This window comes from Psittacula echo (genome assembly GCF_963264785.1).
Source record: "Psittacula echo genome assembly, chromosome: 3".
In the NCBI taxonomy this organism is placed as follows: Eukaryota; Metazoa; Chordata; class Aves; order Psittaciformes; family Psittacidae; genus Psittacula; species Psittacula echo.
In genome coordinates, this window is record NC_137736.1 from 55,304,491 (window position 1) to 55,316,064 (window position 11,574).

The following is an 11,574-nucleotide window of genomic DNA, read 5'->3' on the forward strand; positions in this document are numbered from 1 at the left end:
TCAGTGCCTTCAGTGACTTCCATTTCAGGGAGCAAAATTGAAAGCTGTGAACCATCCCTTCGCTATGATTATCACTTACTTCCAGGAAAATTACAGTAATGGTGACTTATCTCCCCAGGCAGGATGTGTGAACTAGCTATAACTGCAAAAACTGTTAGTAACTGCTAATCACTGGTCTCCACCCATCCACACAATTAAAAATCTCAGGGCTTATTAGCTAAACAGTAGCTTGGTTTAGAAATGAGACTTGAAATCCTAATGCAGTATGTGTGGAGAGTGAATATTGCTTACGCTCCAGCTGCAGGCTGAGATTCTGCAGCTATCTGGAGAGTCCATCCTCTCCATCACGTTAATCAACATGCACACCTTGCACCTTTGCTGCAGAGACAATTCAGCGCTCCGGGCACGAATTCATGTTTCACTACTGTGGTGTGTTTCTGCATGCAGTGTGGTGGCACCAAAAAGACAGTGAGTATAAACATCCACCTCCTGCAGATCAGAGATGAGGCAATGACCTCTAATTTTCAATAGATTATCATGTATAAGCATATGTACATGTATCTGAAGTAAGTTTATTACTCAGTCTCCCAGTTCTTCTGCAAGATGCAGAATGGCTCTGCTGTTAGCTATCCTGCCTTGCCTGAGATGAAGGGGTTTGCTTCCTGTGTACCATAGCTTGAGGAATCTCCCTGTTATTGCAGTGCTTCTGTTGCTTTTCCTGTGGAAGCATTTGGGATCAGCTTTAGTGCAAGACTGAAGAAAAAAAAACTACACACATAAGGTCTTTATCTGGATCAGTAGCTTGTTTTCTGTAGTCCTGTGTTACTTGTTTCAGTTCTTTTTCAGCCATGGCATTAGACAAGCTGGCTGCAGCTGTGACACTTTTCTGAGCTTTCAACAAGCACCCAGTCTTTGCTCATGTCACCCTCTATTACAGTGTAGAAGAGAACAGGCCAGTGACTGGTAGCTGTGTCCTCCTTCCTGCTCAGACTGGAGGATGACATTTGAGTGACCAAATGCAGCTGTCTGGGTCTGAGCTTGTTGTTTTACAGTCACTGAAGAGATGCAGATATTTACAGGGTGTGGTTCACCTCCTTCTGCTTAGCACATCCTGGCTAGATCAGTCACCCTGTTTCTCTCCATTGACTGAAAAGGCAGCCAAAACTTAAAAACCATCACACATAAAACCCACCAGCTCTTTAACTTAAAAACATACATTAACTTAAAGTTAGTTGAGATGAATTACATCTTCTGTGACTGGATGATGTGACAGTAAGTTGATGAATTCATGCCGATACTATACGCAGGATTTTTTCATCCTCACAGCTGGGGAAATGCAGAAGCCAGTGGAGCAGGCTATGCCTACTCATCTTCCCATTCTGTAGAATAAGCCATAATATAATATTCTCAGCCATCCGTTTTGGTTAGGGGTTATCTATCATGGTCTCTTTTTTTTCATAAAGCACCTTTACATGGCTAAAATACGCTAAAAGCCGCCGGAGAGGGGCCGGGCGCCCTCCTTCCCTGCCTGGTGAGCGCTGCGGGAGTAGCCAGCTTTGGAGCCGAACGCTGCAGAGCCGCCAACAGAACGCGCCGCCAGGGGGCAGCGCGGCACCGCCAACCTCCGCAGCAGCAGCCGCCGCGACTCCCATTAGACCCCGGCGAGCTCGTTAGAAGAGGAACGTGTAAAAGGTAACGTGGAACCAAACCTCCCAGGTTATTCGGCGCAGGTCTCTGCCTCGCCTTTCGCTTCCACGTGCCCTACGTGAAAAGCCACGCACAGCTGAGGTGCAGCGGCCAGGCCCCGCAGGCTGAGAGCTGTGCTCTGGGCAGCCCCCGATGCATCTGGGCTCACAGCACCAGGAGCCCTCGCCAGGCCCCCCCTCTGGGTTCAGTGGCTTCATTTTCAAAGCACTGTGACCGCTACTGCCTGCCTGAACCACAGCCAGAGCACCAGGCCAGAGGTTTGAGCTAACACTCAGCAGCAGAGCAGGACATAGCCTGTATCCCAAGGAGCATGGTGCTGTTGCCTCTGTAATCCACAACAGCAGAAACCATGAGTCACAGCCTTGAATATCTCTCCCTATGTATCCAATACTCGATAGAGCAGTGATTTTGAGACTGACAAGGAGCTGCCACCAGAGATGCGAGCAATCAATGTCAGCACCAGACAGAGCCCATGAGAGGGGAGGCTGCATCTCAGAGCTCAGATGCAGAGAGAGCCTGCCTTGGTCTCGTGAGGCGAGGGTGCGCAATGGGCAGGGCTGTGCTCGGTGCGCCCTGGTGGGGGTCCTCCTGCAGCAGGGGCTGAGCTGCGGGGCACTGTCAGCAGCTGAAAGGTGTCAGGGGAGCTGAGAGGGAGCTGGGCTGCTTGCTCCAGGCCCAAACTGTGCAAGGGCCTCAAGTGTCCATCATAGCACATACAGAAAAGGAAGACCAGCTGGATTTGGCAGGTTAATAAATGGTTACAACAGTGGTGCCATAGTCAGGGGTTTGGGTATTTAGAACATGGGACTTGATGTGGGAGGCAAGGTCTACTGGAGGGTAGTGGAGCTGGTCTGACAAAGAAGGGTAAGACTTCAAGAGAGCAGACTTTGGCCTCTTCAAGAACCTGCTTAGTAAGGTTCAATAGGATAAAGCCCTAGAGAGCAGGGAGGATCAAGCCTTATGGTTGATATTCAAGCGTCACCTGCTGCAAGCTCAGGAGCGTTGTGTCCCAACTAGAAGGAAATGTGCCAGGAGGGCCAGGAGATCTCCAGAAGCTATCAGGAGAACTGGCTACCCTGGATTTGGAGAAGGCTGAGGTTCTTAATGACTTCTTTGCCTCAGTCTTCACTGGCAAAGGCTCTGACCGCACGACCCAAGTCTTGGAAGGCGAACGCAGGGACTGTGAGAATGAGGACCCTAGGCCCACTGTGGGAGAAGATCTGGTTTGAGATCATGTTAAGATTCTGAACATGCACAAGTCCATGGGACCTGATGAAATCCACCCACAGATCCTGAAGGAGCTGGCGAATGAAGTTGCTAAGCCACTGTCCATCATATTTGAAAAATCATGGCAGTCAGGTGAAATTTCCAATGACTGGGAAAAGGGAAATATAACCCCCATTTTCAAGAAGGGGAAAATGGATGACCCAGGGAATTAGAGACCAGTCAGTCTCACCTCTGTGCCTGGCAAAATCTTGGAGCAGATTCTCCTGGAAGGCATGCTAAGGCACATGAAAAACAAGGAGGTGGTTGGTGACAGCCAGCATGGCTTCACTAAGGGGAAATCCTGCCTGACCAATTTGGTGGCCTTCTATGATATGGTTACAGAACTGATGGACAGGGGCAAAGCATTTGGTGTCATCTACCTGGACCTTTCCAACCCTAACTGTTCTATGATTTCCTAGTGAAAGGCTAAATGCATACTCCAGTAAGGGATGAAGTTGAAGAATTGATTTTTGGGTTAAAAGACAGCTGTTAATTTCTGGTTTTCTTAGGCTATATAAGGTATGTATAGGTGACAATTTTAGCTCAGATCAGAAGTGTACTTTTGAAGCATATCCCTCGAGTATATCCACTCGTGCTTCGTATTGCATTGCGGAATGGGCTTGGAGATCATAACTTTAGATGAGACTAACCTGTAATATAAGCTCAAGTATCACACCTAATATGCTCTAATCACTAAAAATGTTGTGCAGATGGGACCAGACAAGAGTTAGCCCTCAGTAAAACCCCAGTTAGCCCTCAGACAAACACAGCATGGATGGCATAGAAGCCATCAATAACCATTCTACTCTATAGATCAGTTTCCAATAGGCCACAGTGCCAGCAACACAGACAATGCAATATGCAGGTGCAAGGTATATTTTGTGTTCCTATGAAGCCATGTGCATGGCTAAGATATTCTGTGTATGCCCTTCTGCCATTTTTCCCCATTGAACCACAAGTGCTCATAACAAGGGTGTTGAAAACAGGGCCATGTTCTGCATATGAAAGACCAGATAATCAAATATTACCATGCAGCCCAGCTGCCAGCCAAGCCAGAAATGTTGATTCTTTACTCCCACTGCCATTACTTCTGACTGGGCTGCCAGACTTTTTAGGCTGGTTTAGCTCACTTACAAGTATACCATGTTCGTATTGCACACTTATTGTCTATTTACTTCTAACTACTGGACAGGCTAGATATGAAGCCATTGTCACTTGATATCACCCAGACAGGACCCATCAATTAAGCCCTTGACTGAAGCCAGAAGAATCTTTTGTCTGTGTGTTAAAGTCCTTTCCTGTATGACAGAACAATAAGGCTTTTTAGTGACAGTCCATTTCTTTCTGCTTGTTAAACTGATTGATTGTTATCAGATGGGTTTGTTAGATGTTTGGATTGAAGAAGCAGGTTTCCTTTCCCTTAGACATTTATTAACATGTTGCCCTGAAATTCACATGTATCCTTCAAATTGTGTCGGAGCTACTTCAGTGGCAAATTGCATATCCCTCTTTGCTTCTTGGAGATGAGTGAAACCCCTGCCGCTTTCATCAGTGCTAATTTCTGCCATCTTCATTGGGTTGTTTTCCTCTATCCTTCTGTAACCCAGCTGCCTACTCAGCTCACCAACACAGGTTAATTACAATCAGCATCACTACATCCTTCAGAATGAACTAACAAGGACCTGGTTCTCTCCTGCTCTGCACCTCCAGTAATTATTTGCAGCTGTGATAAGAAAATGTTGAAATTTTTCAGAATCGGAACCATTCTCCTCACTTTACACTCACTGCTCCAAATTGCAGTCATAAGTTATAATGAATTCAGCTCAAGTGTTTATGGAAAAAGAATTACTACTTACCTTGTATTTTCTGGACATCAATCGCATATTCCTATGTATTAGAGTACTTGAACGGGGCCAATAAATAAGCTGGAAAGGGATCTTTTACAGGGGCCTGTAGGGATAGGACAAGGCGGAATGGCTTTAAACTGCAAGAGGGGAGATTTAGATTAGATATAAGGAAGAAAACAACAACGCAGATGGAAGACTTTAATACCGAAAATCAAAGTACAGGTAGCTGAAAACAGCTGATAGTTTTCACATTCACATGACTGCAATCATACAGAAATACGAGTCAAATTACACTGGAATAACCGAAAGGACATTATTGATGCTTATTGTCCAACCTTTTCTCTTACCCACAAAAATTCAATAAGCCTGTATTTTAAGAAAAATAAAACTGCTCTGAACATACTCCACATCTGGGTGACCTGTATAATCTATCCCTCAAGTGCATGATTCTAGATTTTATACTCAAAAAAAATGAAACAAAATGTCTTTCCTTACTGATTTTCAATTCAAATAAATTACGAATGATAGGAAGCAAACTTTAATTGCCACTGTTTTTACAGGTAATATACTTATTAAGGCAACAGTACTCAACCCAGGAGGGGATCTCTATTCAGACCCTACCTTAATGAAAAAACTGTCCTGTATTTAAAAGCACAACTGCACACTTAATTTGGAAATACACTAAACCACATTGGCCTGCTTATTGGCAGCAATTTTTTGACTCATCTGTACATTGATTTATCTATCATAAAAGAATTCCCAGGAAATACTGAACTAGCAAGTATGTGTTAAAACACAGGTAGCTAAAGATCGTTTAAGGCTAAGCATTAAAGTATCTAGCTAATCTGAAATGCTAAACCACAGCAATTCCTTTTCCATGTTGTTAGATCATCTCACTTGAAGAGCATTGAAAATCATCACCCAGCCTCCCTGACAAGAGCAGCCCCAAATTTCATGATCTGTGAGACCAATTCATGAGCCACATGTCCCACTTGAGTGACAATGCTCCTGATTTCATGAGAGTGCTATTATGCCCCATTGTTTTGTGATACAGCACTTTGTTTTCAGTAGGAGGTGTTAAAACAAAAAATCATTGCACACATTAATCACTTCAGTGTACAGGTCATCTTCTCCAAGTCAAACAAGTGTCAGTACTCTATACAGTCATTAGGGAAAGGGAGGGAATTAATCTCTCTAATCTTACTCTCTTGCTGCCTTCGGTTGCATAAATTAATCTTTCAGTATATAATCCTAACCACGCTCTTGCAGAGGTTTTGTATCAAATCCAGTTTTTAAGTGGAGGTTCCTACATTTTCTGTTTTAAAAACAAAACAAAAAAAGGAAAAAACAGGTAGATTGTGAGAGACTCTAAATCAAGCTTGAGACTCTTAAGTCAAGCTTTTATGTCTTCCTGAACACCATGTATTCACTCCTCCAACACAGCTAAAGGTCACCAGGATTTTAAAAGTAATAAGGGATGATAAGAGCAGCACAACAAGCACTTCAGGTGACTTGTTTCCTTAAAGCTAGGTGCCCTGCAGAACCACACCAGTGCAGCTCTCTTCAATACCAAGGTTGCCTACGTTTCATTTGTCTCTTTTAGAAACAGGGGATGAGGATAAGGAGGCCACAGCAGCTCATAATCCCAGAGCAGCACACTGCTCTATCATCTCTTGAGTTGCAACAGCAGATCCCAGCCCTTTCCCCCAGCCTCGGGAAAAGCAGATATGTATACCTGGACTATGTACCTTTTGCAGTGTTTCCAGGAAAGCTCCTGACTTACCACCCCAATTGGTATGTCACCAGTGTGGTAAATCCCTGTTATTCTGCTCTAAACAGCACAGGTTGTGACCATGATGCAGCATCAAATGCAAGTCCCCGAAAAGCTGTCTAGGCATTTCTTCATGTTATTTCCTGTTTCATCGTTCCTCTGAAAGGTCATCAAGCAAGTTATGTGGAAATTATGAACCGATAGGACAGATCAGTGTCAGACTTGGCAGAAGCATCCAAAATTACATTTGTTCTTACTGCTTGACAGCATTTAAAACCACATCAGCATTGATAAGAACTTGTCAGACTTGACATGTTTCTGTGGCTGACATGGACTGAAAGCAGAGCAGCCACATTTCACTGGATTCATGTAGAAAGAAAAGAGCATAAAAGACCACACATTTTAAAGACAGTTTGGCCAATTCAGAGATAGAGAACAAATCATATTGCTCAGTGGGGAGCAAAGCCAAAAGCTGTTCTCTAGAGTCAAGCCAGTCACTTCAGTAACATCTACACTATCAGTTAAGCATGAGGATAAGCTTTTCCTCAGTTCACCTCACTTACCCATCTCACCCACCCCATTTATACTTAAGAATATGTCCAGTCCTAGACTAGGCCACCATTAGAGCATTTACCAGGGAAAGGGAAGGTGTTCAAGCACCCAGTCAGCATGCAAGCGCAGTTCCAAGCTCTCATTGACAGACTAGGAAGCCCAGTCCATCAGCAAAACCCCTCCACTGCATCTCCAAGCACAGTGTGAATGCTTTCAACCCAAGTTTAAATTCAGGGTAAGATTTAGCAACATGAGCTAAGTGCATTTGAATTGGCTTATACCATGTCCATCGTGCAAGCTTGCCCTTCACCTCACAGGAAAAAAAATTACCCTATATAAAAATAAACATTAAATATTTGAGCAACACCTCGCTGTTCTGAAAGGTAAATTTATTAAACTACCATATAGAGCCAGACACTAAGTACTCAGGTGAATGTATGTGCTGCCTTCCTGATATCCAGACCCAGAGTATTTAATCTTGTCTGGCATCTGTGGAAAGTTAGAGAGGCTTTCAGGCAGGAGGGGGAGGAAATAGGCTTGGCAGCATAGGAGTGACTGGCTTTTGTCAAGTAACAGTTAAAGATCTCCACAAGGTGTAGGAAAATGGGCTCTCCCCACATACAAGAAGAGGAGGAGGGCAGATAGTGCACATGGAGGGAATCTGCAGGGACAAGGAGAGCAAAGTAATGGGAAATCAACAAATAAGATGTACAACATCCCTTCAAAACACATGGGGGACAGGAATTCAGACTATTTTCAGTTCTAAATGCTTTTCAAAGTCTGAAGCTAAATGTATCTTAAAAGATGCAAGTTTTGAGAAGATAGCAGTAAGCATGGAAAGGATGGAAATTAATTACCCATTTCCTGCAGATCCTAGCCTTGGATCATTGCAGATCTCTTTCCGTATACAGTCTAACCAGAACATGCAAGCTCGGCACAAGCTATTATACTCATCTGCCAGAAATGTATATTCCTGATAAAGCAGGCGAACCCAGCATCACATTGAACAGTTGTCCTGGTGCACACTTCCACGTAAAATGCATCAATAGGTAAAAAAAGCTGTTCAAAAACCTGTTAGCATTTGAATAATACTGAAAGAAATAAACTCTTAAGTCAGGTACCTAGGGTTGCTTGAAAAATCATCTGTAACATTTTTTTGCAAAATACATGAATGTAAGACTAAAAACTAAATTATATTCTATCCTTTCTCCCTTTGTAGAAGGGAGCAAGCACTGCATAAAATGGCCTGCTGGGAAAATCTGAGACAACAGTCAAGCAGTGTTAACCATAGGAGAATGTGCCTACACATGGTTAAAACATGGTTCCCTCCATAGAGAGGGAAGCATTACTCTGTAACAAATAAAGATTTGTTTTTACTGAAAGACCTGTGGCTGAACCTTATATATGTTTGACAGTCATGTTGTATGAAGCTGACTTGCACCTAAATAGTGTGATCATTACTAAATGACATTTGGAATTGCTGTATTTCTCTGATTCAAAAAAGTCAAGTCTCACAGTAGCGTGACAGTACAATTCTAACAGACCTCACTTCACTATGTTTAAATATCAGACACGTCACTTTGCTGCCTGCTGGGACCAAAGAGAATGGCAGCACATGGATCACAAGATCATTTGAGGATACAGAATAATTGCGTAACAGAAACTGAGAAAAGCAATTGAGCTTGAAGTTTATCCAGCTTGAAATTCCTAAGGACTCCTGAATATATTTGAGAAGTATGTACGTAAAATGACCAAAAAGGAGGAGTAAATGCCAAAAAACTTTTGCTCACCACCGATCTGTAGGTTAAAATACATGCACACACACGCATCTATGTAGTGTTAAACTGAATAAAATATGGGAGGATTTTTGTAGAATGTTTTGATTGTAACGTTACATCTAAACAACTGTGAAATAAACAAATTAAAAACCTGGTTTGTCTTTGAATTACTGCATTACTAAGATTTTTTGAAAACAAGAAAAAATATTAACCCCCTCCCCCATCCCACATTTCTGAGATAAATGGGGATTCTACAGGTTCCAAACAGCCCTGGCTTCTGTTCTGCCATTTCTCCAAAAGCTGTAAGTAAAAGATTTGGAAACAAAAAGAATTTATGGAGGTTAAAATAAAAAAGTCTTTAAACAAAACAAACCATAAAAGAGGTACCCCACACACATACTACAAGCAGTTAGTTTTGTTCCAAGTACTTAATACTATGAGAAGGCTTTGAAAGTTTTATTTCTCTAAAATAAATCACCTGTTTATGATATTACACATCTAAAGGCAAAGAAGTTGTATTTGTCATGGTTCAGAACCACATACAGTACCATAAAAGGGAAAAAACAGTTTTCCAAGGCATTTAATGTCACGCCATCCTGAAGTGGGAAGAGTATCAAAATAATCCAGGAGACTCAGTCTCCAACTTGTGAATTTTAGGGGTTTTTCCCTCTCCAGTTTGTTAAAGTTGCAAGGGTTCCAACAACCATCAGAGTAAAATTCAGGAAGAAAGCTTGCAAAGCTTTTTCCCCTCCCTTTACCCCTTTATTCATAGTATATCACTGTCAGTCTTCTAACAATTAGTTTTTATAATGTTTTGAGTCAATTATATATCATCGGTTTTGTTCTGTTGTGGTGGTTTTTTTGGTTTTGGGGGGTTTTTTGGTTTTTTTTTGGAGGGAGTGTTTTTTTTTAACTACCTTTGCTATAATGATGGTATGCTGTTATTACAAGTTGGAAGTTTATACCAGGATGCAATGTATTTTTTGAGTGTCACCCTTTTTAACTGTCTGCAAACTTATTTATGAGCCAGCCAACAGGATGGGCAGAATTTCAGCTGAAGCATCTTGCAACCAATATACTGAAAATACAGACTACTTCAATGACCAGCATTAACTAACATAGAATCAGAATAGTTTGGGTTGCAGTAAGCAGGGACATACATATTCAACTAGATCAGGTTGTCCAGAGCCACATCCAACCTGGCCTTGAATGTCTCCAGCCTTACAAAACAAATGTTATGAACTGACTGAACAAGAGAGACAAAGAGAACTTCTTTCTTCAGAACAATCCAGTTGGAAAGGTCCCCCCAAGACACCAGGCAGTAGGTAAAGTGATATTTCAAGAACAATCTCCTTTTCCTGTAGGCCAGGAAATTGCATTAACCCACGTGTCTAAAATTTTCAAGAATTTTCCCTTTGGCACACCCTCACTGTCTCCTCTTTATACATGAAGAGCTCCCAATAAAACTGTTGTATGGCAAACAAAATTACCCTCTAAGTCTAGCTGTGAATAACTCTAAGCACATGACAGAAGAATCAGCATGTTCTAAGCACAAGCTGTCCTGTTTAAATACAGTTTGCCTCACAGCAGTAGGTCAGAGTCTGGCCTCTCAAAATCATTACAGCTGTTTTTCAGGTTGCTAAGGCTTAAACAACACTGACAAAACTCTGTCACACACATGTACAGACCAGCTGGTAAGAGACCTGCAGTGGTGCTCATTTCAACATGCCATTTTTTTCCCTTCACATTTCATTCAGGTTATTAGCATACAGTGCCTTCCAAATTGCCGAAGTGAAATACTTTTTGTATAGGGAGGAATGGTGCCACCAAAAGCCTACATTTCTTAACTTTCTTTACCCTAAAAATACCTGGAACTATACCACGCTTCAACATGGAAGAAATTCTAGGTGAAGCTTGCCAACCTGTGGTTCGTGGCAACATGCAGCCCATAACACCCCCCAGATCTGCTTGTGGACCCAAGATTTCAGAATGTCCATAAAAGTGAGGAATGCTGCCCAAAGCACAGCACTTGAAAATTCTATATTCATTGAAAGAGCTAGGATTATTCAACCTGGCAAAGAGAAGGCTCTGGGGAAATCTTATAGCAGCCTCCCAGCACCTAAGAGAGGCCTACAGGAAATCTGGAGAGGGACATTTTACAAGTGCAGGTAGTGACAGAACAAGAGGAATGGTTTTAAACTGAAAGAGGGGAGATTCAGTTTAGATAGTAGGAAGAAATTCTTCATTATGAGGCTGGTGAGACACTGGCACAGGTTGCCTAGAGAAGCTGCGAATGCCCCATCCCTGGCAGTGTTCAAGGCCAGGCTGGACAGGCGCTTCGAGCAACCTGGTCTAGTGAAAGGTGTCCCTGCCCATGGCAGGGGGTTGGAACTAGATGATCTTTAAGGCCCCTTTCAACTCTAACCACTCTGTGACTCTATGATTCTCCCTTCTCACACCCTGGTGACAACAGTGCTATGTTAGAATACACTCCGACACAACATTATTTATAACTAGTTCAACATTTTTTTGTGTGAAGACAGTACACAAAAGCTCAGGCAGAGTTCTTAACCACAGCTATACTTTTCCATGAAATACAGTAAACCAACTACTGTTGTGCTCATTCAAGAGATCCTAAAGCTTATAATTATAT